This window comes from Delphinapterus leucas, chromosome 9 (genome assembly GCF_059928025.1).
Source record: "Delphinapterus leucas isolate spDelLeu-1000000601 "Yukka" chromosome 9, BTC_Dleu_Yukka2, whole genome shotgun sequence".
Lineage (NCBI taxonomy): Eukaryota > Metazoa > Chordata > Mammalia > Artiodactyla > Monodontidae > Delphinapterus > Delphinapterus leucas.
Window position 1 is genome coordinate 3084006 of NC_143137.1, and position 26923 is coordinate 3110928.

Below are 26923 nucleotides of genomic sequence, written 5' to 3' on the forward strand. Positions count from 1 at the left end.
GAGAACTGATGAAACATACACTGGCTGTCGCATTCATCCCTGTGCGTGGCTGAGCTGGGATCTGGGCCAGGGAGGGACCAAGGCTCTTCTGAGAACACTTCCCACAGCTCCTGTATGGTCCTGTCTCTCAGAACTGTGATAACACTTCTCGTCATCTGCTGACATTGTGATCCAGTAGTTCTGTGACGAATTTCAACCCACGTCATTAAGTTCTTATTTGAGTTCTAACGATACACTGTTAATGATACACTATGTCTTATCTTTTCAACTATACGTGGAGCTTAGGAACCTATTTTATATAACTCTGTATCCCACGTAGGAAAATGTACAGTGTCTTATTCATAGTAAGTGGCCAATGGATATTTGCTGATTAAACGAAGGACAAAGCATTCAGGGACAGGATGCACACCCTGGGAAACTGTGAGGTTGGTGCAGTCAGTTCAGAGGCTGTGGCCTGTTCTCTTGAATAACCTCAAAGTTGCCAATTACCTGTTTTAGAAGTTAGCTCTGGTTTTTAAAAAGTGCACAAGATCACTTAGAGCTAAATTTTGTAATGAAGGTATTTTAAGTTTGGTGATTACAGCAACCGTCAACATTCCAGCCTATCATAAAGAAAAGAACTGTAGGGCTTCCCTGGTGGCGCAGTGGTTGAGAGTCCGCCTGCCGATGCAGGGGACACGGGTTCGTGCCCCGGTCCGGGAAGATCCCACATGCCGCAGAGCGGCTGGGCCCGTGAGCCATGGCCGCTGAGTCTGCGCGTCCGGAGCCTGTGCTCCGCAACAGGAGAGGCCACAACAGTGAGAGGCCCGCTTACCGCAAAAAAAAAAAAAAAATTGTAGATTTCTTGGGAGCCTGGAACATGGAGATCATGTTACAAGGAGGACCCTAAATTCTCCCAAGCAATGTCCTCTCATTGGAGTAAATGGCTCAGCTTCCTGAGAAGAATGGTACTTATCTGGGTGTACAAATTATGGCGTGCAAAGAAATGAGGCCCCTTTTTATAATCACAGTGAGGATGCGCTACATTTTAGGTCTTCTTTGCTTCTGAACTTGATCAAATCTCGACACAGGCCAGTTGGAAACTAAGGAGGCCCGTTGGTCTGCCTGCTTCCGCCCCCTGCTGGCCACCACTCTGTGTCACTGCCCAGGCTGCCTGCCGTCGTCCCCTGGCCCCTCACAGTCAGCCCACTGAATAAAAGCAGGAGTGACTGGCCAAGCACCAGGTGTGTGCCCTGAGGGCAGAGCCTCAGTTCTCAGTGCAGAATCTCTGAGGCGGGGATGCCACCTGCCTGCGGGGTAATGGGGTGCCTAGGAGCTGACCCCCTAAGGCTCCTGAGAGGTGGGCACTACCTGAGATACAGAGAGTCCTGCTTTTCTTTTTGGACTCAAGGTTGTAGAACAGATCACATCTCTTAAAGGGAAGTAATTCCACACTCCACTCTCTCAAACCACCACATCCATTTCCTCAGTAGGTCCCCTCAGTTGTGCCTGCTAAAGCGTCTCGTGCCCCCTCCCATTGCCATGGTAACGTTCTCAGCGCTGCCCTCCTCACCGCTGCCCAGGGATCCCCACCCAGTTCTGACCTTGGCACTCTTCTGATTAACACCCTTGAGTCGCTTGCCATTGCCCACAGGATAAAGCTGAGACCCCCAGCATGGAATATAAGACCTTCTCAGACCTAATCTCCTATCACCCAACACACGCCTTCCAAACTCGTTTTTCTGAAGAGAAGCTGTGCTTCTTCACACACTTGTGCCTGCTCGTCCCCCTCTGCAATGCCCCGCCCTCCTGGTCTCCTCTAAACCTCTGCATAGCCTTCAAGGCTCAGTTCAAACATCTTTTCTCTGACTATTCCCTCCTTTGTGGCACCAGTGTGATAATAATAATAAAAGTAAAAATAGCAACAACAACAAGTTCATAATTACACCACGATCACCATGTGTCAGGCACTGTTTTAAGTGTTTTCCACATAGTAACTCCTTTAGTCTCTATAGTAACCCTATGAAGTAGGCACTATATCCCCGTTTCACAGATGAGTAAGCCAAGGCACAGAACTGCCTGTGGTGTCGCCAGGATTGACACCAGGCACAGTCCACCCATTTGGCCTCTTGTGTACATATATTTCTTAATTACAAAGCACAGTAACCCTCAGTGTTCATCTTAGCTGCATCATTGGCTAGCTGAGTGGAGGTGAGCAGGTTACTGTAATTAGCTGGTCCTTGTTTTCTCCCTCTTCAAGAGTTGTTCTGAGGACTAAATGATGACACACACAAAATGCCTAGAATATGCCTCGCATATGACGATATAGTCAAGGAGCTGTTAACATCCGTTCGCCCGGTGGTCACATTGCAAGATGACTGGTTAGGGGTTAGGGAATGACAGCCTGGACTCCCAGGCACTGGGAGGATTCTTGGGCAGGAATTCCCTACATGATGAAAAACCTGTTCTTGGTCAATGTGCCACCTGCACCATCACAGCCCTAACACACGTGTTCCCTCGTCCCCAGGGCTCCTGGCTGAGCAGTGTGGGCCACAGTCTTCAGCATGGTCCCACATTTTGTGAGACGTTGAGGATCTGCACGGCCTACCACGTGCGTCAGGCACGAGGAGGCACCTCTGTTCTCCAGATGCAGCCCGGAGCCTCTGACTATCCAGACCTGCTTGTCCTTCAGGGCCAGCGGGAGGTTCTCCAGATGCAGCCCAGAGCCTCTGACTATCCAGACCTGCTTGTCCTTCAGGGCCAGCGGGAGGCTCTCCAGATGCAGCCCAGAGCCTCTGACTATCCAGACCTGCTTGTCCTTCAGGGCCAGCGGGAGGGTCCTTCCCTGGGCTGTCCTGACTTTGCCGTTCCCACCCCACTCCTGAAGGCACTGAGCTGCTGTCCCGCACCTTTTGACTTACTGTCTCTGTCTTACCCCTGCAACTGGCTTATTAAGCATCTGAGGCAGGACAAGGTTGTGAGCACCTTGCAGAGAAATCCTCCAGAAAGCGGCTTCAATAAGCCAAACAGACTTCCCTGTTACCTGTAGGCTCTCGGTACAACTGATTTTTATTTCCTTTGAGCAGACTTTTCTTATGACCTAAACTTTGCCCCACATTTCTGTAATCTGCAGTACGAGGTGACAGGACGGGACTGGAGCTTTTCCTGGGAGCCTCTCAAGGCAGCCGTTTCCAGACGGGGCGTCCCAGTAAGTTTTCTTTTGAAGAAGAGGCTCCATGACTCAAAATGCACTGGAGAACATTGGGATTAGAGGATCTCTCCACTCCCTTCTGCCCTAACATCCTATGAATCTAAAGACATTCCTGACACCCTCTAGCTAGAAGTCAGTCCTCAGTTCTCTGAATCACTTAATAATTGTTTCACTGCTTTCATTATACCGACTGTGGTCTTGTATTATCATCCTCGTGAATATGTATCATCTCAGCCAACTAAACCCCAGGGCCCCGAGGGCAAGGATGGTGTAGCACGGCCCACTGGGCCCCCAGAGTCTCCTGCACATGGAGGACCCTGAGTAAAGGTTTTAAAAAATAAATGAACAAATTCAGAAAGTGTAACAACTCCTGGGAGATCGCAGGGCGCATGTAAATACAAAAGTTTTACTTTCTTTGCGTTGGGATGGAAATGGTGGAAACAGAAGTGAAAAAAAAACCCAACACAGATGTTAGAACTTGAGAAAGCACTGCTCCAGAAGACTTCACCAGTGGGAAGAAAAGGGCAAGAAATGAACAATAATACTCTCACAAGTACAGCAAGTTCTGTGTGTGGGTGTGTGTACCTCTGTGTGCATGTGTCTACATGCGTGTACGCGACCATGTGTGCACGAGTGTGTGCATGTGAATGCGTGTGCATGTGTGTGAGAGTGTGTGCATGTCAGTGTGAGTGTGTGTGCACTCTGTCCACAGATGTGCCCACGCCGGGGCAGGGCTCCTCATTAAAACTCATCTTTAAAAATTTTTCTGTTGTTAAAATAAAATCCCTTCCCCCAAGTTCCTCATTTTTTATCATGTCACTGAGCAATCTGGAATACTTTAAACAAAATGAGTGACACCTAACACCACAATGAAATATTTCATAACACCTATGTGAATGCCCTGCGAAGAGGTAGAAATGTACTTTGAACAGCCACGCGAGTGACACTTTTAACTAATTTCCTCTTGCTGTGGCAGCCATGCTGTTAAAGTGACAGAAGAGATTTCTCTCTTACACACCAGCCTCCTAACTGAGCACTGCTTTTATCTGAAGGCCCAGACACCAGGTGGGCTGGGAAAGGTGAGATGGAGTCTGTGTGCTCGGAGGGGAGCATTTCCCGAAGAGGGAGACGGAAACAAGTCGGCCCAGCGCATGATCTCCCTCAGCCGGGGCTCCTCCCTAAGAGGGGTGCATCTTCGGAGTCAAGCTTCAAGGCCAGACACCCTTCTGAGAGGCCCTGGAGGTGCAGAAACGAAGCTCACGGTGATTAACTAGAAGTGGGGCCCGGAGGGCAGGCCCAGCTGGCTTCGGTGCACCCGGAGTAAAGGGAAGGCTTGGAAGATTCTGGGGGTCTCAAGGCGCCCCTCAAGGGTCACGCCCCCCCCCACCCCCACCACGGCCGGGACGCAAACAGCTTTCAAGTCACTGCCGCCTCCAGGGGTAGCTCTCTCAACACGACAGTGTCAACAGGCATATTGGATGAACGATGAATTTACCATGTTTCATTGATTCTAAGACACCATCAATTGCAAGATGAACCGCTGCTTTCGTAAGATTTTACAGAGATTGTAAGATCCATCCTAACTTCAGAAAAATTCAAAATGGGGGAAGTATACCTTGGAAGCAAGGATACGGTATTTCACGTACTCTCTCCGAGTTCCAGCTGTACCGGCATCACCTGGAGGACCTGGGCCAGCAGCAGCTGGTGGGCTCTACCTCAGAGTTTCCGATTCCCGCGTGTGTGATGGGTCTGAGAATTTGCAGGTGTAATGAATCCGCACCCCACGCTTTGAGAACAACTGCTCTAAGGCAATAATTTAAAGCAAGTTCCTGTTCAGTGATATTGTGATTTATCATAAGAAATATATATTTATCTCTGTCCACAGTTCCTGGCACATAGCTCCTAAAACCCTTGTCATTTCCTGTATTAGGGCAATAAGGCATCTTCTGTAATATCTGGTTTTTGTTCTGGGTTCCTGAAATAGTTTCAGAGCCAAAAAAAATGGGAGATGGGGGGGCTTCCCTCGTGGCACCGTGGTTGAGAGTCTGCCTGCCAATGCAGGGTACACGGGTTCAAGCCCTGGTCTGGGAGGATCCCACATGCCGCGGAGCGACTAGGCCTGTGAGCCACAGTTACTAAGCCTGCGTGTCTGGAGCCTGGGCTCCGCAACAAGAGAGGCCGCGATAGTGAGAGGCCCGCGCACCGCGATGAAGAGTGGCCCCCGCTTGCCACAACTAGAGAAAGCCCTCGCACAGAAACGAAGACCCAACACAGTCATAAATAGATAAATAAAATAAAATAAAAAGGGAAATGGGTCTTTTGATATTCATAACAAGCCCCTTTCAACCACACCTGGATTTATATAACTGAGGTGACTTTTGGGAAACCCCAAAGGATGGAGACTGTTTGCAGGAAAACCAACACGATTAGAGGCTCTGAAGTTTCAGCCCCACTCGCAACCTCTCTGGAGAAAGGGGCTGGAAGCTGAGTCCAATCACCAACAGCCAATGATCTAACCAACCACGCCTGCGTACTGAAGCCGCCACAAAGCCCCGAAAGGATGGGGTTCGGAGAGCTCCCAGGATGGTGAACGGGGGGAGATGCTAGTGGTGGGGGGCACGCCCGGAGAGAGCAGGGCAGCCCCGTGCGCACTCCCACGTACTTTGTCCTGTGCATCACTTCCATCTGGCTGCTCTTCTCTACAATAAACTGGTGATCTAGTAAGTAAACTGTGTGTCTGAGTTCTCTAGCAAAGAACGGCTCTAGCAAATTAATTACACCCAAGGAGGAGGGCCTTGGGAACCTCCAACTTATAGCCATTCAGTCAGAAGCGCAGGTGACAGCCTGAGCTTGCAACTGGCACCTTAGTTATGCCCTTAGCATGTGGGGCCTGATGCTAGCTGCAGATCTGATGTCAGAACTGAATTGACTTTGTAGGACATCCAGCTGATGTCCCAGAACTGCTTGGTGTGGAAAACCCCACACATCTGGGGACCGGAAGTGTCAGAAGTGGAGCGTCCCTGTGAGTACGGTTAAGAGCAGAGCTGCCACCAGGAGGAACGTTTTCCTTTACGGTTGGCCTTCAGTCAGGTGGGATTTTAGGTAGTTGAGGAAGGGTTTGAGGGGATATGTAGTGGGGACTGTGTCAGTTTCCCAAGGCTACCTTAACAAAGTCCCACCACTTCAGAGGCTTAGAAACAACAGACGTGTATTGTCTCAGAGATCTGGGGGCTGGAAGCCTGAGATCAAGGTGTCAGCAGGGCCTGCAGGGGAGCATCCTTCCTTGTCTTTTCCAGCTCCTGTGGTGGCTGTCAACCGTTGAGGCTCCCTGGTCTGCAGACTCATCATTCTGAGCTCTGCCTCTGTTGTCACAAGGCATCTTCTGCCTCATGTGTGTCTCTTTTCCTCTTCTTATAAGGACACCAGTCATATTGGATTAAGAGCCTGCCCTGCTACAGAATGACCTCATCTTAATTAATTACAAATGCAACGATCCTATTTCCAAGTAAAGTCACATTCTGAACGACAGGGGGTTGGGACTTTAACATATCTGTTGGGGGGAAACAACTGAACCCACAACAGGGACCTAGAGGTGGATCCTAGTTTGTCAGGAGAGCCGCCCACGGTACATGCTGACCCTGTCTGTGTAAGTCCTTGGCATCCTCCTTTCCCCAAGGACACTCTCCTATATGTCTTACCTAGGTCAAACTTCAAGACACCCCCGGGCCAACCAAATACAGCACAGAAGCAGGTCACTGTCAAACAACTCTCTCTGGGCGGCTGTGCCTGCACCGGGATCCGGGGCACGTCCCCTCAGAACCTCAGGTTGTAGATCACAGCAGACAAAAAAGCGGGTACTATCCACGTTCCAGGCCCACAAATGATGATCATTTCTGCAACGAATAGATTAAACTTTACTTCTTAGCCCTGAACATCATGATCCCACAGTAGCAGTGTAGACAGGGGTTAGTTAAGTGCACAGACTCAAGTCTTGTCTGAGCTCTTCCACTTACAGACATGCAAGCCTGCTTTATGAAGGTCCAGACCCCAGCCGAGATCTTCAACATCTACTTCGGCTAGTTTTGAAGCCCACCACTGACTGTTTCTTGTACCCAGAAAGTAAATAAAAATTCTTTTTCCACAGATATGTTCAGTAATAAGCTTTGGTCATTTTAGCCTAATTTTTGCTCAGGTTGGAAACTTAATAGCCATTATTAACTGACCACTATGGAAATTTATGTTGCCAGTCCTCATAAGCAAGAGGTGAAATTTCCCCTCACTGCAAGGAATAGGTGAGAATGATGGAAGGCCCCATCTCTGAGGTACAGGGTCAGAGCTAAGGGGACAACAGCAACAACATCACCAACCACCACCATCAACATCAACGGCAAAGCCAATACCACCATCACCATGACCAACACCAGCAACATCAACCACACCACCACCACCACCACCATCACATCTTCACCACCACCATCACATCTTCATCACCATTATCATCGACATTATCGATGACAACAACAGTTGCCGTAAGTGCTTTCTAAATAATAAATAATTTAAACATAATCATTACTGTCTAAATCTGTTCGGGCTGTTGCAACACAGTACCATAGACTGGTGGCTTATAAAGAACAGAAATTTCTTTCTCACAGTTCTGGAGGCTGGAGGTCCAAGTGCCTTCTCCCTGTGTCCTCACAGAGTGGAAGGAATGAAGAGCTCTCAGGGCTCCCTTTTATAAGGGCACTGATTCCAATCATGAGGGCTCCATCCCCCTGACCTAGGTACCTCCCAAAGACTTTACCTCCTAATACCATCACCTTGGGGGTTAAGATTTCAATATATGAATTGGGGGGGGGGAACATAAATATTTGATCTATAGCAATAACCTTACAAGACAGGTACTATTATTATCCCAATTTTATAGATGAGGCAGCCGAAGCACCTCCTCTTGCTTCCTTCTCCTTGATGAAGGACCATCTGCCTTTTTTCTGCTTCCCATTTTTACCGGTTACCAAACACTCCCTTTCTGGGCACCTACGGCGCTTTCAGTGTTTCCCAATTTGCCACATCCTGCCCTTTATTGTTCCCCGTCGGTTGGATGTATTTGTCTCCTCGATGTAAGTTCCAGAGCACAGAGACCTGTAGCTTCGTGCTCTGACAGGTTCCTGCCCACCACGAAGGTGGGGTAGCCTGTCTCTAGCAGAGATGCTTGGCAATGTCAGCTCACTCTCTCTCTCCCCATGCTCCTCTGCCCCCCTGGCCAGCTGCTAATTCTGCAGACTTTGGGTTACTTGAGGGCAGCCTTTCTCTGTCTTCCTCACGTTTGCATACCCAGCATTCAGCCCCGCCTCTGGCACTTAGCAGGCAGCAAAGGACTCTTTGCATTGGACGGATCAGTCCTCTGTGGCCCCACTGGGTGGTCTGACATATTCAGACAAGATGGTATGATTTACACACATCGGAAGAGACACCAGGCACAGGAAATTACCTGTAACTCTGACCCCACCGCAGTTCTAGGAAGAGGCACGGATTCGCAGGGCTGCAGTGCCCTCTTGTGTCTGGGGCTTCTCCATGGCTCAGTACACTTAGGTGTGGGGAGGAGATCTTGGTGGAGAGCAATCAGCGAAGAAGTTAGCTTTTCCCAGTGCACCAGAGGGGGCAGGTGTGGTGTCACAGGCACCTGGACCATGCAGACACTGATGACAGACCAGTTTTGGTCCTGGCTCTGCCCTAACGAGCCGTGGCCCTGGGGCAAGGCGCATGCGGTGCCCGAATATTCTCATCTGTCAAACGGGTGGTGGCTTTGCTGGTGGGAAGGGAGAGGGGGAACTGCTGATGTACGGAGCAGCGTCCAGGCTCTAAATCCATGCATTTTTGTCAGCGGCAGCCTCCAGGAGCCTCTAACTTCCCCCAGGTCGAGGACCCTGCCTCATCCCAACGTGGACCGTTGGCTCTGGCAAGGTCCAGGGCTCAGAGCTGGAGAATTCCTCTGGCTCCCCCACCCCAGCGCACAGCTCTGACCCCAGGACGTGACATTTCTGTCAAGTGCCCTCCTGTAGGCATGAGCCCCGCAGGCAGGAACCCGCCTGTGTTCTTCGTCCCCCTTGTAGCTCCTCCTAACTGAGCCACATGGACAAGTGAGGCGGAGGTTGGAACCCGTCTTAGGGAAGTTCGGGGGAGGTGAGGGTGCAATGACTCTCCTGAGGGGTAAACCAGGCAGGGCTTTGCTTTTCCAGTGAGATGGATTGCATTCTACTTTGCAAAGCCTCCTAAAAAATTATTTCACATGCACTTAATTTGTGATAAAGAACAGACACAATGTGTTCATATGTTTTTGTAAAGAAATGTCCAAATCTCCTGCTAGCAGCTAACTTTACACAGTAAAGTTCCCTGATGCTCTGGAGCTGAGAAGACAGAGGTCAGCTCCCCGAAGGCAGGAGCCCGAGAGGGGACTTGATGTGGGTCCGAACATGCAGTTTAACGAGCTGGGGTGACAAGAGGCTCCCAGCTCTCTATGATCCTTCTTTCCCTGAAAAGAAAAACTGATAAAACTAATAAAATGCACCCGCTCATAGTAAGTGCACAAAGTCTAAACTGATCTTGTGAGAAGTCTCATTTCAAGAGATTTTTTTTTTTTAAAGAAAGAATGTTTTGCAATTTCCTAAGCAATTGCTACAGGCTGAAATGAAAATACAGATCAGAGATGAGCACAGAAACAGAGACGATGTTCAGAAGCAGTTTTCTTAAACAGAATCAACATCCCTTCAGCAGCCTTTTCTTGTTGTTTTGTTCTTTCAAGAAAGATTTTCTTTCTTTTACAATTTCTGCTCAGCTCTGCCTACATTCTCAGTAACTCTAAATCAGGGGCGCGTGGATTTCAGAGGTTTTATTCTATACCATCAAAGCATTTATGTCAACCAGTGACTGAAGAAAGCTTCAAAGTATCCACAGAGACCGCTCTGAGTCTCAGGACCTGGTTCCTGACTGTGATGTGACAGCGTTTGATCCGGAAGCATCAGGAGCGTTCTCTTTAGTGGGTATCACGGATTACTCTCATTTTGTCCTGTCGTGTCCTTTTCTTTCTGGGTGGAGAGTCCTGTGGTCCTTTCTATAAGGTGAGAGTGAGGGTGGGGATGGCAGCTTCTGAGCGGGGCGGCGGGGGACGACACCCGCTCACTCGGGAAGACACGGGAGCACGTGAAAGGCGAGAGGCACCAGTGAGTCAGGGGCAGGAACCACGGAGGGAAAGGTTATCCCGTCATCCTCATACAACACCTGGAGCAAACGCCCAGTCCACCCACCCGAAGGACAGCGAAGCTGCTTACAAACGCAGAGCCTCTCGCCCGAGACATGAACTGGGCACTGGGCCTCCCAGGCTCCCTGGGCTGGGGGTGACGATGCCCATGGCTCTCACGGTGTGCACCTGCCTTCAAAACATTCACGTACGCGTTGTGCAAATACGCGTGAGCAGCGGCCTCACACGGGCACCCATGAAAACAAAGCGTGATGAAGCGTGAGTGTAAAGTCACATAACTGGCTTCTCAAACTGGCACAGAGCATTTTAGAGTTGATGGGAAACGAGAACCAATCTAGATTAGGGATTTTTCTCGCTCTGTCTCTGTCTCTCTTATTTTTGTCTGGGGAACGACATACTCGAGGTAAAACAAGATTATTTTTTAAGTTTTGGAGCATCTCAAAGTTTCTGCTGGGACTGTGAGGTTTGGGCGTTGGCTTAATGAGCGGGCTGAATGAGCACAAAAGTGTTCCACGCGGGCTCTGGACGTCGGCGCACTTGTGGTCACCTGCCCAGACCTAATGGGGGTGAAGCTGCATTTCACTGGCTCAGGGAGATGCTGCTTAAATGTAAACACTACCTAGAAAACAACCCATTTCATAGACAAGGAAGCTGAGGCTCAGCAAGGCTGGAGGCCAGGGCTGTGGAAGCGTCGGGGCTGGAGCTGTCACTCATGCACGCGGTTCTGGCTGTACCGCTGCGACCACAAGAAGAGCCCAGAGGAAAAGAGCGCATCTCCACTTGCACACCTGGCTGTTCTTTCCCTGTAAGTCACGCACCTGCTGAGGCCACCTCATAGCTGGCTCCCTGTCACCCTAACCACGGCTTCCTCATTTCTTAGCAGTGGAACCCTGTTTAAAATAAAACGTAGCGCTGAACTCCCACGTGTACTGTGTTAGTATAAACTCACTTTCTCCATTTAAAATGTATTGTACTTCATAACTTCCCGATATAAAGTCAGTCTATAAAAACCAGACTAAATGAATGGGAGAGTAGAGTTACAGCAGAAGTTTTATTCCAGTCTCAACACCCAATTTATTTTTCTATTTTCATTTGCACAGTAGGAGACATACAAACACTGCCCGCAGTCACGCGACTGCAGATGGATCAGGGTTTCTCATGGTGGCCTGGCCATCTCAGGAGACCTGCCCCCGTTCACATGAGGCTTCCTCACTAGATATACGTGACTACATACCGGAAACCTGCGTGATATCTATCTTGAAATGCTGTTTGCTTAATCATTACAGATTCTGTTTGTTAAGTGAGCTACACGAGAGTGAACGTCAGAGCAAATGTTCATCTACAGGCTGAAACCTAGATCCCTGCGCAGGGCACGGGAGGCTTTGGGTGATGCGGGCCCTCCCTGTCTGCCTCAGCACACCCCACCTTCCATGCTATTTCCCCACCTTACATTACATTTCCACGAACCTATGAGTCTGTTTCATGCTTCTGATTCTTAGTTGGACTCTTCCCTTTGTTCAAAATGCTCTGCTGCTTCTCATGGCAAACCTCTTTCTCTTCAAGAAGCCACCCTGTTGGTGAAGCTTCCCCACCAGACAAACTCTTCTAGGCATGTGCTCACAAAATCGTGGTGACATTATTCACAATTACCTTCCATGGCAATGTTTACACACACCTGCTCCCCTCAGTCTATCTTTTCAAATGAACTTCCCACCACTCTCCTCATGGGTTCAACCTCAGCTCCTCCGTCCCCCGCAGTGGACAGACCGCACTCACTGGCCCTGTTCTGCTCTTCCCTCTTCTTGGAATTAGACTCACTTAGTCTCTGGGAGGGGACCTTAGTGAGGGCGTCATGGGCGAGCTGGTGGGAGAGGAAGCAGGACCGGGTCAGGGGATGAGTGGGCCGTCAGATTCAAGAAGCAGCCAGTGTCTATTTCCAAGACGGAAAAGAGAGAAAGAAAAAGGGTTTCAAGGCATAGCAGGAAGAGGTTTTTTTTAAAGAATTGTCGAGAACATTTAATAACTGCTCAGGAAATATTTAGAGGGCTGGCTGGTGTGAATCAGAGCACCTACAGGAAAGGTAGAGCTGTGACAGCTTAGAAGATCTGGAAGGACGCGTGAGGTGCAGACAGGACCAAGAACAGGGACGTGGATGTGGGAAGGTTCCAAGCAGTTTTAAAACTCAGACCGCAAACGGGACGTGCTCTGGGGTCGGGGTAGGGAGTAGTGGGGGATGCTTCCGGAAGGGTGAGTCCTAGATGCCACCTAAGGAGCGGGGACTGTACCTGAAAGGGCTGGGGAGGGCTCCGGGCAGGACAGAGGAAGCCTCACGCCTGCCAGCTACGCGCTGGCACCTGACGTCTGCCTCTATGAGGATTAGATCATGAGCCGCTGTGGCTGCTGCCCTTCAGCACCCCCCGAAAGGAGCTCGGGGGGGAGAGCAGGAAGGAGGCCCTCTGTGCTCTGGGAAAAACTGGCACAACAGGTCTTCAGATGGTTAGATATTTTCAGGAGAAGATTTTATGAGCCCAATTCTTGCATCTCCTCGTATCTAGAAAAGCACAAAATCCTTCATGGTGACGTCTGCTCCTCATGACGAGCAGCCACCCTCTGCCAAAGTGTGTGCTTGACCGCACGTCCCCCTTCACCAAAATCACACCTATACTGACCTCCCCCTGCCTCCTCAGAGCAGCTTCTCAGGGCTATCTGAGAGCCTGTCTCACGGGCTATAGTCCTCATTTTGGCCCCAATAAAACTTACCTCACAACTCTCACGTTGTGCTCTTTTTCAGTCGACGTGCCCGTTGGAGTGCAGTGCGTAGAATCACTAACCAACCACAGGAAGCTCAGAGTTCCCGTCCGCCAGCGCTGATGCTCTTGGTGAAACGTCAGCCTGGCCCAAGACCGTGTGAGTGACGGGGCTGCTGTCACTGCTGCTGAGCCCGTGTTGCTCTTGGACCAGCTCCCAGTGTGCCCAGAAGCCAGTCCCTTTCCTGCCAGTATCTCCCATCGCTTTTCCTACCATATAGCTTGTGGCAAATACACTGAGTATTTAAGTAACTTACATATAAATGTGAATGATAATTAGATATTTACGGATGTGAGTGTCTGAATCACTGGTGAGAAGACTGATGGCGCCAATGAGGACACGACTCAGAAGATGAGGATGCGGATTTGATGCTCAGGGCCGTGTAACGGTTGAGAGTAGGGCTGGACAACTACAAAACAGTTCTGAGGCGCACAGGCAGCTCAGAGTTGTCTTAGAAAGTGAAGTGTCAATATGCCATGATTTAAAATTTATGACCTTTTAAAACTGAGGTATATGTAACCGTTTCTCTGGAAGATGGGTTGGATGGAGGCATACAGACACCCGTCTGGATCAAAGAGCCCAGGGGAGACATTTTAGATTTTCTCCCTAAACTAGAACTGTGTATAATAACATTCATAAAGCACATATACTGATTATTGCAACATGGACATATTTTATGTGGTCAGCGTTCAACATATCCCACCAGAATGCATGAGAGAAGACAAGGGGTCTTGGGTGGAGGGGGTCATGTAGGCAATGTCTTCTCTTGTCTTCAGAAAACGTTAAACATTTTTACAGAATAAGACTTTGTCATTTGCTAACAGCTATGTGCTTGAGGAAGGGGGCAGCGTTTGCTACCTAGATGCTGGGTGATTATTATACCTCAGTTCCTTGACTTTGCCAGCACACAGTTTATTTAAAACAATTTTTGTATAATGTAAAAAAGATTTTACAGAAGTTTCAAACTTACAGTAGAGTTGCAAGTATACAAAGAACTTGTTTCCCCTGAAGCATCTGAGGATGAGTTGCCGCCCTGATGCCCTGGGGGTTGTGCATTTCCTACAAACAAGGCCTCTCCTACAAACCAACAGCACCATCAAAGTCCGGAAATCAACACTGATGCACGACTATGGCCTAATCCTCAGACCCCTTTTCCGTCTGGCCAGTTGTCCCAGTAACGTCTTTTATAGCAAAGGTGGCAGTTCTGAAGCACAGCGCTGCATTCGGGAGACGGGGGACCACACCTCCCACCCTGTCCCAGGCCAGCACTGCACAGGGACTCACTCTATTCTTTGCTTTCCACACTGGCGACTTTCCTCTCCAACACCCAGAAACTCGCTATTCTTACTGACCTGATCCACCCCCCAAACGTAAACCATCTTCCATCACTCTGCCGCCACCTCCTCCCCCTGCGGGGGTCCCACTCCCCACAGCGGGCTGCCCTTTTGGGTCCACGCCCTCCTTACACTTCTCAGGCTCCGACTTCCCACGAGCAGGGGTTCCCTGCACGGACGCCTCCTCACTCTGCCCAGGTCCTGACACCCCACCCAGGGCTCCCTTGTCACCTGGCTGAGGTGTAGTCACCCATGACTCCTCTGTGCAGAAGCCTGCTTTGTCCTACCCCAGCCAAAGGCTTCAGGACTGAACTGGTCACCAAGGGAAGGGAAGGGGGAGGGGAAGGAAGGGAGGCGGGGGGGGGGGCGCGGAAAACGAAGGAGAGGAGAGGGAAGGAAGGGAAGAGGATGGGAGGGAGGAGAAGGAGGGGAGGGTAAGGGAGGGGAGGGAGGGGGAGGGGAAGGAGAGGAGGGGAAGGGCGGGGGAAGGGGAGGGGAGGGGCAAGGGGAGGGGGGGGGGAGGGGGGGGCAGGGGGAGGGGGAGGGGAGGGGTGGGGGAGGGGAGGTGGAAGGGGAGGAGTGGGGAGGGAGGGGAGGGGGAAGGGGAGGGGAAGGGGAGGGGAGGGGAGGGGGAAGGGGAGGGAGGGGGAAGAGGAGGGGAGGGGGAAGGGGAGGAGTGGGGAGGGAGGGGAGGGGGAAGGGGAGGGGAAGGGGAGGGGAGGGGAGGGGGAAGGGGAGGGAGGGGGAAGAGGAGGGGAGGGGGAAGGGGAGGGTGGGGAGGGGAGGGGGAAGGGGAGGGTGGGGAGGGGAGGGGGAAGGGGAGGGTGGGGAGGGGAGGGGGAAGGGGAGGGGTGGGGAGGGGAGGGGGAAGGGGAGGGGTGGGGAGGGGAAGGGAGGGGCAAGGGGAGGGGTGGGGAGGGGAGGGGGAAGGGGAGGGGTGGGGAAGGGAGGGGGAAGGGGAGGGGTGGGGAAGGGAGGGGGAAGGGGAGGAGAGGGGATGGGAGGGGCAAGGGAAGGGGCGGGAAGGAAGGAGGAGAAACAGAATAGGATGAGAAAAGATAAGGAAGAGCTAGTTTAGCATTTCAACACCCAGTGGATATCTTAATGTGTATACATGTGCATCTGGAAGAGGGTAGATTTCACTGTGGCTTTTACATTCTCTCTCTCCATAATACTGATTAAAAATAGTATATATTACCATTCTAAGTGGAAACAAGTAATAAAAACTTAAAACCCTCGTCAACATAGCTTAACATATATACTAAAAGGTTACGTCTAATGATAGATGTTATTCTGTGTGCATGGATTCTTATATTCATGTCCATTTTGTCTCACTACCTATGGACTGACAGCTACAAAGTATAAAATAGATGGCTTTAAAAAATGTGTTTAGGGTGCTGTATTATTACTCAACAACTGTCTAACACCATCTAATACCTTCTTCTAGGAAAAAAAATTAATGGGAGCAAAAGCAGATATAACATTTAACCAGAGATCTCTGCCCATTTTTCTTTGAATGTGACTATTTCAAGTACACGATTCTACTTTATCTCCATTAAGGGAAAAAAGCTGCCAACTTACTTGGCCTCATGTTTCCTGAAGACAGCACTTTGTAAGCAGTTTTTCTCCTTTTTCTAATTCATTTTTCAAATTTTGGCTTTTTCGTTGTTGTTGGATAACACTGAAGAAGACAGCTACTGCCCCCCATTTGATTTATAAGCCCAATCACATTGATCTTCTCTTATTTTTCACACCGGGGGAGCCCCAAGAAGCATCTGGGAATTGGGAGAGAATGAACACCTCCCCTTGTGAATTTCTCTTAGCCCATAGTAACCAAGCAGTGCCACTTCCGTGATGAGACAATTGGGAAGATAATAAGGAAACTGGTCCAGGGAGTCAGAATTTCAAAGAAAATTTGTCAACCATCCTAATAGTTTCAGGGCATATGTTTTAAATGTATAGTATTGACCAGGAAAATATGTCTAATTTCTAGAAGGGAAGAAGACTGGTATAGGAGACAGACTTTTTCTAAAGCTAAACCAACACTTACTTAATCCTCTTCCCAACAATTACTAGAGATAAGCCATAATGGAAAAGAATATATTAAAAAAAAGAATGTACATATATATATATATATATATATATATAGCTGAGTCACTTTGCTGTACAGCAGAAATTAACACAACATTGTAAGTCAACTATACTCCAATAAAAAAGTAAATAAAAAACCCACAATTACTAGAGACCTTTCCCATCCATAAGAATCTTTGTTTCTCTCGGTAGGCATCAAATACTTATTAAACTCCTGCAATGCATGGAGTGCAGAGGGCATAGGATTGGGACCACCCACAATTCACATGATTCTGTGTAGCTCCCATTCTTTTAACTATTATGAGCTGACATACGTTGAATGTGACATTATGAGTTCTGTGTGCTTATATATGAACACTCCTCACTGCAGTGCCGTGTTGGCTGGTTCATTATTAGCATGTGAATCTCCTGGGGGGGAGCACGAGTGGCTCAGACCACTGTCTTCTTTCACTGTCTCACGTGTTTTGAAGCTGGACAACTCGGGTTCATAACAACAGCAGAGCTCATGAGAGTCAAGTGTGACTTTCATCTTTCTTTTCCACCTTTTCCTTAGTGAGTCTTCAGGTTTGCTTCTTTTGTTCTTTTTCTGTGTCCAATGTACCGAGCACAGAGAACTCTGAACCACCAGCCGCTGTATTAACCAGAAGGATGGCACTGGCAGAGACACGGGCTTGGTCAGATGGTTTGGGGTCTGGTGCCAACTCTGCTCTAAGTAGCTGGTGGTTTGGCTGTGTCACTGAGCTCTGTGCACGGTTTCCTCAATAGTGAATCAGGGCAAGTGAAGTTACCATCACCACCATCCTTTTTGTGATAACATTCTTTCTTCCTCACAAGGACCCATGTGGAAGTCACTGTCAGGAAGCATAGACAATACCAACCATCTTCCTGGAGCATCAAAGAAAGATTAATTTACAGCTAGCAGATAAGTGGTAAATATCCTCACGTCGTAGAAGGTAATTCATGTATGGTATAACGGGAAGACTTTATTAATATGACCACTGCTCTACTCCACCGTGCTGGATAGCTGGGAACTAACTACAAGCAGAGTCAAAATACTCTTAGAGATGAGAATAAAACGTACTGGGGGGCTGCTGGAGAAGATGGCGGAAGAGTAAGACGCAGAGATCACCTTCCTCCCACAGATACATCAGAAGTACATCTACACGTGGAACAACTCCTACAGAACACCTACTGAATGCTGGCAGAAGACCTCGTACCTCCCAAAAGGCAAGAAACTCCCCACATACCTGGATAGGGCAAAAGAAAAAAGAATAAACAGAGACAAAAGAATAGGGACGGGCCCTGCACCAGTGGGAGGGAGCCGTGAAGGAGGAAAGGTGTCCACACACTAGAAACCCGGAAAAGTCTGGACCTGCCGAAGAGGCAAGAGACTTTTTCTTCCCTCTTTGTTTCCTGGTGCGCGAGTAGAGGGGATTAAGAGCGCCGCTTAAAGGAGCTCCAGAGACGGCACGAGCCGCGGCTAACAGCGCGGATCCCAGAGACGGGCATGAGACGCTAAGGCTGCTGCTGCTGCCACCAAGAAGCCTGTGTGCGAGCACAGGTCACTCTCCACACCCCGCTTCCGGGGAGCCTGTGCAGCCCACCATGGCCAGGGTCCCGGGATCCAGGGACAACTTCGCCGGGAGAACGCACGGCGCGCCACAGGCTGGTGCAGCCTCATGGTGGCCTCTGCTGCCGCAGGGCCGCCCCGCGCTCCGTGCCCCTCCCTCCCCCCGGCCTGAGTGAGCCAGAGCCCCCGAATCAGCGGCTCCTTTAACCCCGTCCTCTCTGAGCGAAGAACAGACGCCCTCCGGCGACCTACACGCAGAGGTGGGGCCACATCCAGCTTCCCGGGAGCTGTGCGAACAAACAAGAGAAAGGGAAATCTCTCCCAGCAGCCTCAGGAGCAGCAGATTAAAGCTCCACATGTGTATGTTTCTGTGTGAGATTTTGTCTGTATAGCTTTGCTTTCACCATTTGTCCTAGGGTTCTGACCGTCCGTTTTTTTTTCTTTCTTTCTTTCACTTAAAAAAATTTTTTTTTCTTAATAATTTTTTATTTTAATAAGTTTATTTTATTTTTATTTTATTTTATCCTCATTCCTTCTATTTTTTCTCCCTTTTATTCTGAGCTCTGTGGAGGACAGGCTCTTAGTGCTCCAGCCAGGGGTCAGGGCTGTGCCTCAGAGGTGGGAGAGCCAACTTCAGGACACTGGTCCACAAGAGACCTCTCAGCTCCACGTAATATCAAACGGCAAAAATCTCCCAGAGATCTCCATCTCAACACTAGCACCCAGCTTCACTCAATGACCAGCAAGCTACAGTGCTGGACACCCTATGCCAAACAACTAGCAAAACAGGAACACAATCCCAGCCATTAGCACAGAGGCTGCCTAAAATCATAAGGCCACAGACACCCCAAACCACACCACCAGACGTGGACCTGCCCACCAAAAAGACAAGATCCAGCCTCATCCACCAGAACACAGCCACTAGTCCCCTCCACCAGGAAACCTACACAACCAAATGAGGCAACCTTAGCCACTGGGGACAGACACCAAAAGCAACGGGAACTACGAACCTGCAGCCTACGAAAAGAAGACCCCAAACACAGTAAGATAAGCAAAATGAGAAGACAGAAAAACACAGAGCAGATGAAGGAGCAAGATAAAAACCCACCAGACCTAACAAATGAAGAGGAAATAGGCAGTCTACCTGAAAAAGAATTCAGAATAATGATAGTAAGATGATCCAAAATCTTGGAAATAGAATAGAGAAAATGCAAGAAACATTTAACAAGGACCTAGAAGAACTAAAGAGAAAACAAGCAACGATGAACAACACAATAAATGAAATTAAAAACACTCTAGATGGGATCAATAGCAGAATAACTGAGGCAGAAGAATGGATAAGTGACCTGGAAGATAAAATAGTGGAAATAACTACTGCAGAGCAGAATAAAGAAAAAAGAATGAAAAGAACTGAGGACAGTCTCAGAGAGCTCTGGGACAACATTAAACGCACCAACATTTGAATTACAGGGGTCCTAGAAGAAGAAGAGAAAAAGAAAGGGACTGAGAAAATATTTGAAGAGATTATAGTTCAAAACTTCCCTAATATGGGAAAGGAAATCGTTAATCAAGTCCAGGAAGCACAGAGAGTTCCATACAGGATAAATCCAAGGAGAAACACGTAAAGATACATATTAATCAAGCTATCAAAAATTAAATACAAAGAAAAAATATTAAAAGCAGCAAGGGAAAAACAACAAATAACACACAAAGGAATCCCCATAAGGTTAACAGCTGATCTTTCAGCAGAAACTCTGCAAGCCAGAAGGGAGTGGCAGGACATATTTAAAGTGATGAAGGAGAAAAACCTACAACCAAGATTACTCTACCCAGCAAGGATCTCATTCAGATTTGATGGAGAAATTAAAAACTTTAGGGACAAGCAAAAGCTGGGAGAGTTCAGCACCACCAAACCAGCTTTACAACAAATGCTAAAGGAACTTCTCTAGGCAAGAAACACAAGAGAAGGAAAAGACCTACAATAATAAACCCAAAACAATTAAGAAAATGGGAACAGGAATATACATATCAATAATTACCTTAAATATAAATGGACTAAATGCTCGCACCAAAAGACACAGACTGGCTGAAGGAATATAAAAACAAGACCCATATATATGCTATATATAAGAGACCCACTTCAGACCTAGGGACACATACAGACTGAAAGTGAGGGGACGGAAAAAGATATTCCATTCAAATGGAAATCAGAAGAAAGTTGGAGTAGCAATTCTCATGTCAGAAAAAACAGACTTTAAAATAAAGACTATTACAAGAGACAAAGAAGGACACTACATAATGATCAAGGGATCAATCCAAGAAGAAGATATAACAATTGTAAATATTTATGCATCAAACATAGGAGCAACTCGATACACAAGGCAAATACTAACAGCCATAAAAGGGAAAATCGACAGTAACACAATCATAGTAGGGGACTTTAACACCCCACTTTCACCAATGGACAGATCATCCAAAATGAAAATAAATAAGGAAACACAAGCTTTAAATGATATTTAAACAAGATGGACTTAACTGATATTTATACAACATTCCATCCAAAAACAACAGAATACACACTTTTCTCAAGTGGTCATGGAACATTCTCCAGGATAGATCATATCTTGGGTCACAAATCTAGCCTTGGTAAATTTAAGAAAATTGAAATCGTATCAAGTATCTTTTCTGACCACAACGCTATGAGACTAGATATCAATTACAGGAAAAGATCTGTAAAAAATACAAACACATGGAGGCTAAACAATACACTACTTAATAACGAAGTGATCACTGAAGAAATCAAAGAGGAAATCAAAAACTACCTAGAAACAAATGACAATGGAGACACGACGACCCAAAACTTATGGGATGCAGCAAAAGCACTTCTAAGAGGGAAGTTTATAGCAATACAATCCTACCTTAAGAAACAGGAAACATCTCAAACAACCTAACCTTGCACTAAAGCAATTAGAGAAAGAAGAACAAAAAAACCCCAAAGTTAGCAGAAGGAAAGAAATCATAAAAATCAGATCAGAAATAAATGAAAAAGAAATGAAGAAAACAATAGCAAAGATCAATAAAACTAAAAGCTGGTTCTTTGAGAAGATAAACAAAATAGATAAACCATTAGCCAGACTCCTCAAGAAAAAAAGGGAGAAGACTCAAATCAATAGAATTAGAAATGAAAAAGGAGACGTAACAACTGACACTACAGAAATACAAAAGTTCATGAGAGAGTAATACAAGCAACTCTATGCCAATAAAATGGACAACCTGGAAGAAATGGACAAATTATTAGAAATGCACAATCTGCCAAGACTGAACCAGGAAGAAATAGAAAATATAAACAGACCAATCACAAGCACTGAAATTCAAACTGTAATTAAAAATCTTCAAACAAACAAAAGCCCAGGACCAGATGGCTTCACAGGCGAATTCTATCAAACATTTAGAGAAGAGCTAACACCTATCCTTCTCAAACTCTTCCAAAATATAGCAGAGGGAGGAACACTCCCAAACTCATTCTACGAGGCCACCATCACCCTGATACCAAAACCAGACAAAGATGTCACAAAGAAAGAAAACTACAGGCCAATATCACTGATGAACATAGATGCAAAAATCCTCAAGAAAATACTGGCAAACAGAATCCAACAGCACATTAAAAGGATCATACAGTATGATCAAGAGGGGTTTATCCCAGGAATGCAAGGATTCTTCAATATACGCAAATCAATCAACGTGATACACCACATTAACAAAACGAAGGAGAAAAACCATATGATCATCTCAATAGATGCAGAAAAAGCTTTCAACAAAATTCAACACCCATTTATGATAAAAACCCTCCAGAAAGTAGGCATAGAGGGAACTTTCCTCAACATAATAAAGGCCATATATGACAAAGCCACAGCCAACATCGTCCTCAATGGTGAAAAACTGAAACCATTTCCACTAAGATCAGGAACAAGACAAGGTTGTCCACTCTCATCACTCTTATTCAACATAGTTTTGGATGTTTTAGCCACAGAAATCAGAGAAGAAAAAGAAATAAAAGGAATGCAAATTGGAAAAGAAGAAGTAAAGCTGTCACTGTTTGCAGATGACATGATACTATACATAGAAAATCCCAAAGATGTTACCAGAAACTACTAGAGCTAATCAATGAATTTGGTAAAGTAGCAGGATACAAAATTAATGCACAGAAATCTCTTGCATTCTTATACACTAATGATGAAAAATCTGAAAGTGAAATTAAGAAAACACTCCCATTTACCATTGCAACAAAAAGAATAAAATATCTAGGAATAAACCTACCTAAGGAGACAAAAGACCTGTATGCAGAAAATTATAAGACACTGGTGAAAGAAATTAAAGATGATACAAATAGATGGAGAGATATACCATGTTCTTGGATTGGAAGAATCAACATTGTGAAAATGACTCTACTACCCAAAGCAATCTACAGATTCAATGCAATCCCTATCAAACTACCATTAGCATTTTTCACAGAACTAGAACAAACGATTTCACAATTTGTATGGAAACCCAAAGACCCCAAATAGCCAAAGCAATCTTGAGAACGAAAAACAGAGCTGGAGGAATCAGGCTCCCTGACTTCAGACTACACTACAAAGCTACAGTAATCAAGACAGTATGGTACTGGCACAAAAACAGAAATACAGATCAATGGAACAGGACAGAAAGCCCAGAGATAAACCCATGCACATACGGCCACCTTAACTTTGATAAAGGAGGCAAGAATATACAGTGGAGAAAAGACAGCCTCTTCAATAAGTGGTGCTGGGAAAATTGGACAGGTACATGTAAAAGTATGAAATTAGATCACTCCCTAACACCATACACTAAAATAAACTCAAAATGGATTAAAGACCTAAATGTAAGGCCAGACACTTATCAAACTCTTAGAGGAAAACATAGGCAGAACACTCTATGACATAAATCACAGCAAGATCCTTTTTGACCCACCTCCTAGAGAAATGGAAATAAAAATAAACAAATGGGACCTACTGAAACTTAAAAGCTTTCGCACGCGAAGGAAGCCATAAACAAGACCAAAAGACAACCTCAGAATGGGAGAAAATATTTGCAAATGAAGCAACTGACAAAGGATTAATCTCCAAAATTAACAAGCAGCTCATGCAGCTCAATAACAAAAAAACAAACACCCAATCCAAAAATGGGCAGAAGACCTATATAGACATTTCTCCAAAGAAGAAATACAGATTGCCAACAAACACGCGAAAGAATGCTCAACATCATTAATCGTTAGAGAAATGCAAATCAAAACTACAATGAGACATCTCACACCAGTCAGAATAGCCATCATCAAAAAATCTACAAACGATAAATGCTGGAGAGGGTGTGGAGAAAAGTGAACACTCGTGCACTGTTGGTGGGAATGTAAATTGATACAGCCACTATGGAGAACAGTATGGAGGTTTCTTAAAAAACTACAAATAGAACTACCATATGACCCAGCAATCCCACTACTGGGCATATACCCTGAGAAAACCATAATTCAAAAAGAGTCATGTACCAAAATGCTCATTGCAGCTCTATTTACAATAGCCAGGACATGGAAGCAACCTAAGTGTCCATCAACAGATGAATGGATAAAGAAGATGTGGCACATATATACAGTGGAATATTACTCAGCCATAAAAAGGAATGAAACTGAGTTATCTGGAGTGAGGTGGATGGACCTAGAGACTGTCATACAGTGTGAAGTAAGTCAGAAAGAGAAAAACAAATACCGTATGCTAACACATATATATGGAATCTAAAAAAAAAAAAAAAAGAAAGAAAATCCTCAGAAGAACCTAGGGGCAAGACAGGAATAAAGATGCAGACCTACTAGAGAATGGACTTGAGGATACGGGGAGTGGGAAGGGTAAGCTGGGACAAAGTGCGTGAGTGGCATGGACATATATACACTACCAAACGTAAAACACAGCTAGTGGGAAGCAGCCGCATAGCACAGGGAGATCAGCTAGGTGGTTTGTGACCGCCTAGAGGGGTGGGATAGGGAGGGTGGAAGGGAGGGAGATGCAGGAGGGAAGAGATATGGGAACATGTGTATATGTATAACTGATTCACTTTGTTATAAAGCAGAAACTAACACACCATTGTAGAGCAATTATACTCCAATAAAGATGTTATAAAAGAAAAAAAAAAGCAAAGTTCCATAATCACACACACACACACACACACACACACAAAAAGTATGTGGATTCATGAGTGTCCAGGGATGGATCCTTGAGACTGAAACATTTCCACCTCTGTCACAGCTCCCTCTGCCTACTTAAGCTTTGGTTATTTCAAGATAACCAAGTGGGCAGCTTATAAGCGGGACAACGAAACAAGAAATTACCTTTGACAATCCAGTGCATCGCTACCAGGACATCACAAACTGGTCACCAGTGCGCCAGATGTGGCCTGCAAATGTTTTATTTAGCCAAAAGAAAACTGTTTCAAATTTTAGTTGGTTTCCAACATATAGAAATCAGATGTTTATATAAAAATATGGATTCTGAACTTGGGTTGAAATACCGGAAGATAACAGTTTCTGAAAGGGGACAACTGACTAGGGCCGAGCAGTGTCTGTTCTTGTCTGTGTCCCCCCTCTGCTCCCCATTATAATACACGAAGTGGTGTCCACTCATTCACATCCCTTCCTTCCCCACTAAGCTTTGCGTTTGCCCACGTTCTCTTAAACAGCAAGGTTTGGGAGAAGAAGACATGCCTGGCTACAGAAGCATCTGATTTTCCCTTATTCCTTTTCTTCTCCATTAGCATCAATAAGTTTGGGATCAGTTTTTTTTATGTCTCCTTGTCTAAAATGGAAACTTTTGTTAAGAGCTATCTAGACATTTCCAATCTAATTCTTGTAATTCATTTGTGCTAGGCAATAAGATAATGTTCCCTGGTTTTAACAAAAAGTCACCTACTATTCAAACATGGGTAGAGAACCTGGATGGATGTTTTACTGTTGACCAAAATATGCCAGCAGTGTTTGTTTAAGAAGAGGATTCCTTTAGTCCAGAAGAAATGCTCCCTTACATGCATCTAAAAAACTAAAATTTCACCAGTAACCGCTAAGTGGAAAAACAAAATTGGTATTTTCCAAGTGTCCTTTTTGAAAAGTGACGCAGATGATGAAATCAGGCTCTGCCACAATGAAAGAGCAGCCAAGTCCTACCTAAGGCATTGTGAGCTGCGGCAAAGGCAGCAGAGCACAGCTTACTGTAGACGGCCAGGGCACGAAGCGCCAGGGCTCACTGGCTACCGGAGGGTCTGTGAAAGAGACGCCACACCCCCTTACCTGGCCACCATCATGCTTCCAAAAAAGACAACCCAGTGCATCTAGCCAAATACTACATTCTGACTTCACTGACCCAACAGATTTGGTGATGACTTAGAATGTATGTTAGGGTCTCTCAATGTGTTCTGTTTCTCATTATTCAAATAAGCACCACTGTATGTGGCCAGAGACCCCAGGTGTCTGGAGAAGGTGTCAAATCTGCCTGGATCCTGGGATGGTCCCTAAAATTGCTCTATTGGGTTGGCATCGGAAAAGAACAACCAGAGATTCCTACTAGGGCAAGGATCCTAGGTCATCTAGTCCCCAAAAGCCACAGGGACCCTCCTGAGACATCTCTTACTGGTTAGCTAGTTTCCACCTGGAGAACTCCTGGGACGGAAGCTTCAAAGGTCACCGTGTGTACATACGTCACACCTACAGTTACAACCACATCGTGATGCTCCTAACTCTTCTGGCTTTTTCTTTATATGAAGTTGAAACATTGTTCCCTGAACTTTATCCACAGGCCCCAGGGCTTTCTTCTGAAGCAAAAGAGAAGAAACATGTCAAGTCTGCCAGAGGTCTATATTCAGTTAGAAAATTCATTTAGGCCAATCTCCTAAACATATGATTTAAAATAGCATATTACATTATTTTTTTTGACTTTGACCATCTTTCTTCGTTTACAACATTTCTAAAAAAATTAAATCAGTGTTCATAGTGTTCTGCATCTTGTAAGCATACAAAAGTATGCGTGTGTGATGGCAGGAGATAATGTTTTAAAGAATATTTTGGTTTTCTAGATCACGTGAGGTAGCATCTATGGCACCCTACAAGGGCATGTGAATTAGCTTCTTTTCTAGGAAGTTCTAAGGTATAACTGTGACTTTAAGCTCAGTCTATATTGGCCCCAAAGTGTAGCATTTTGATGTCGATTTTATTCATCCCTTCAAAAACTATTAATACTTATTTGTTGAGGACCCACTGTGTGCAGGCAATGTTCTAGAAACTGGGATCAAAGTGGTGGGTGATACAAAGTTCCTGCCACACAGAGCTGACATCCCTGGGTGAGACGGGCACTGGAAACACATGAACATCAGCAGCAGGTGTGAGATGCGCTGTGGGGAAAACTGACCAGCACCTGGGGGCGGGGGAGGGAGCACTGGGCCCGTCAGTGGGCAGCTGTGCAGGAAGTGCGGGAGGAACGCTTTCACAGCTCTGCTCCCTCGGGCCTTGGGCTGGGTCTCCAGGCCTCCAGAACACACAGGGCGCATGTCAGAGCCCTGGCACATTGCTGGCGCTCGGTGAATGTTCATGTATCAATATTCAGTCTGTTATGAGGCTGCTGTGC

The 26923-nt window shown here is 46.6% G+C and overlaps 1 protein-coding gene across 1 annotated transcript in view; it reads right to left on the reverse strand.

The window, feature by feature from the left end:
• The window catches only part of DPP6 (dipeptidyl peptidase like 6), a 766975-nt gene that overhangs the window by 46638 nt on the left and 693414 nt on the right, over positions 1–26923 (reverse strand). The window lies entirely within an intron of this gene.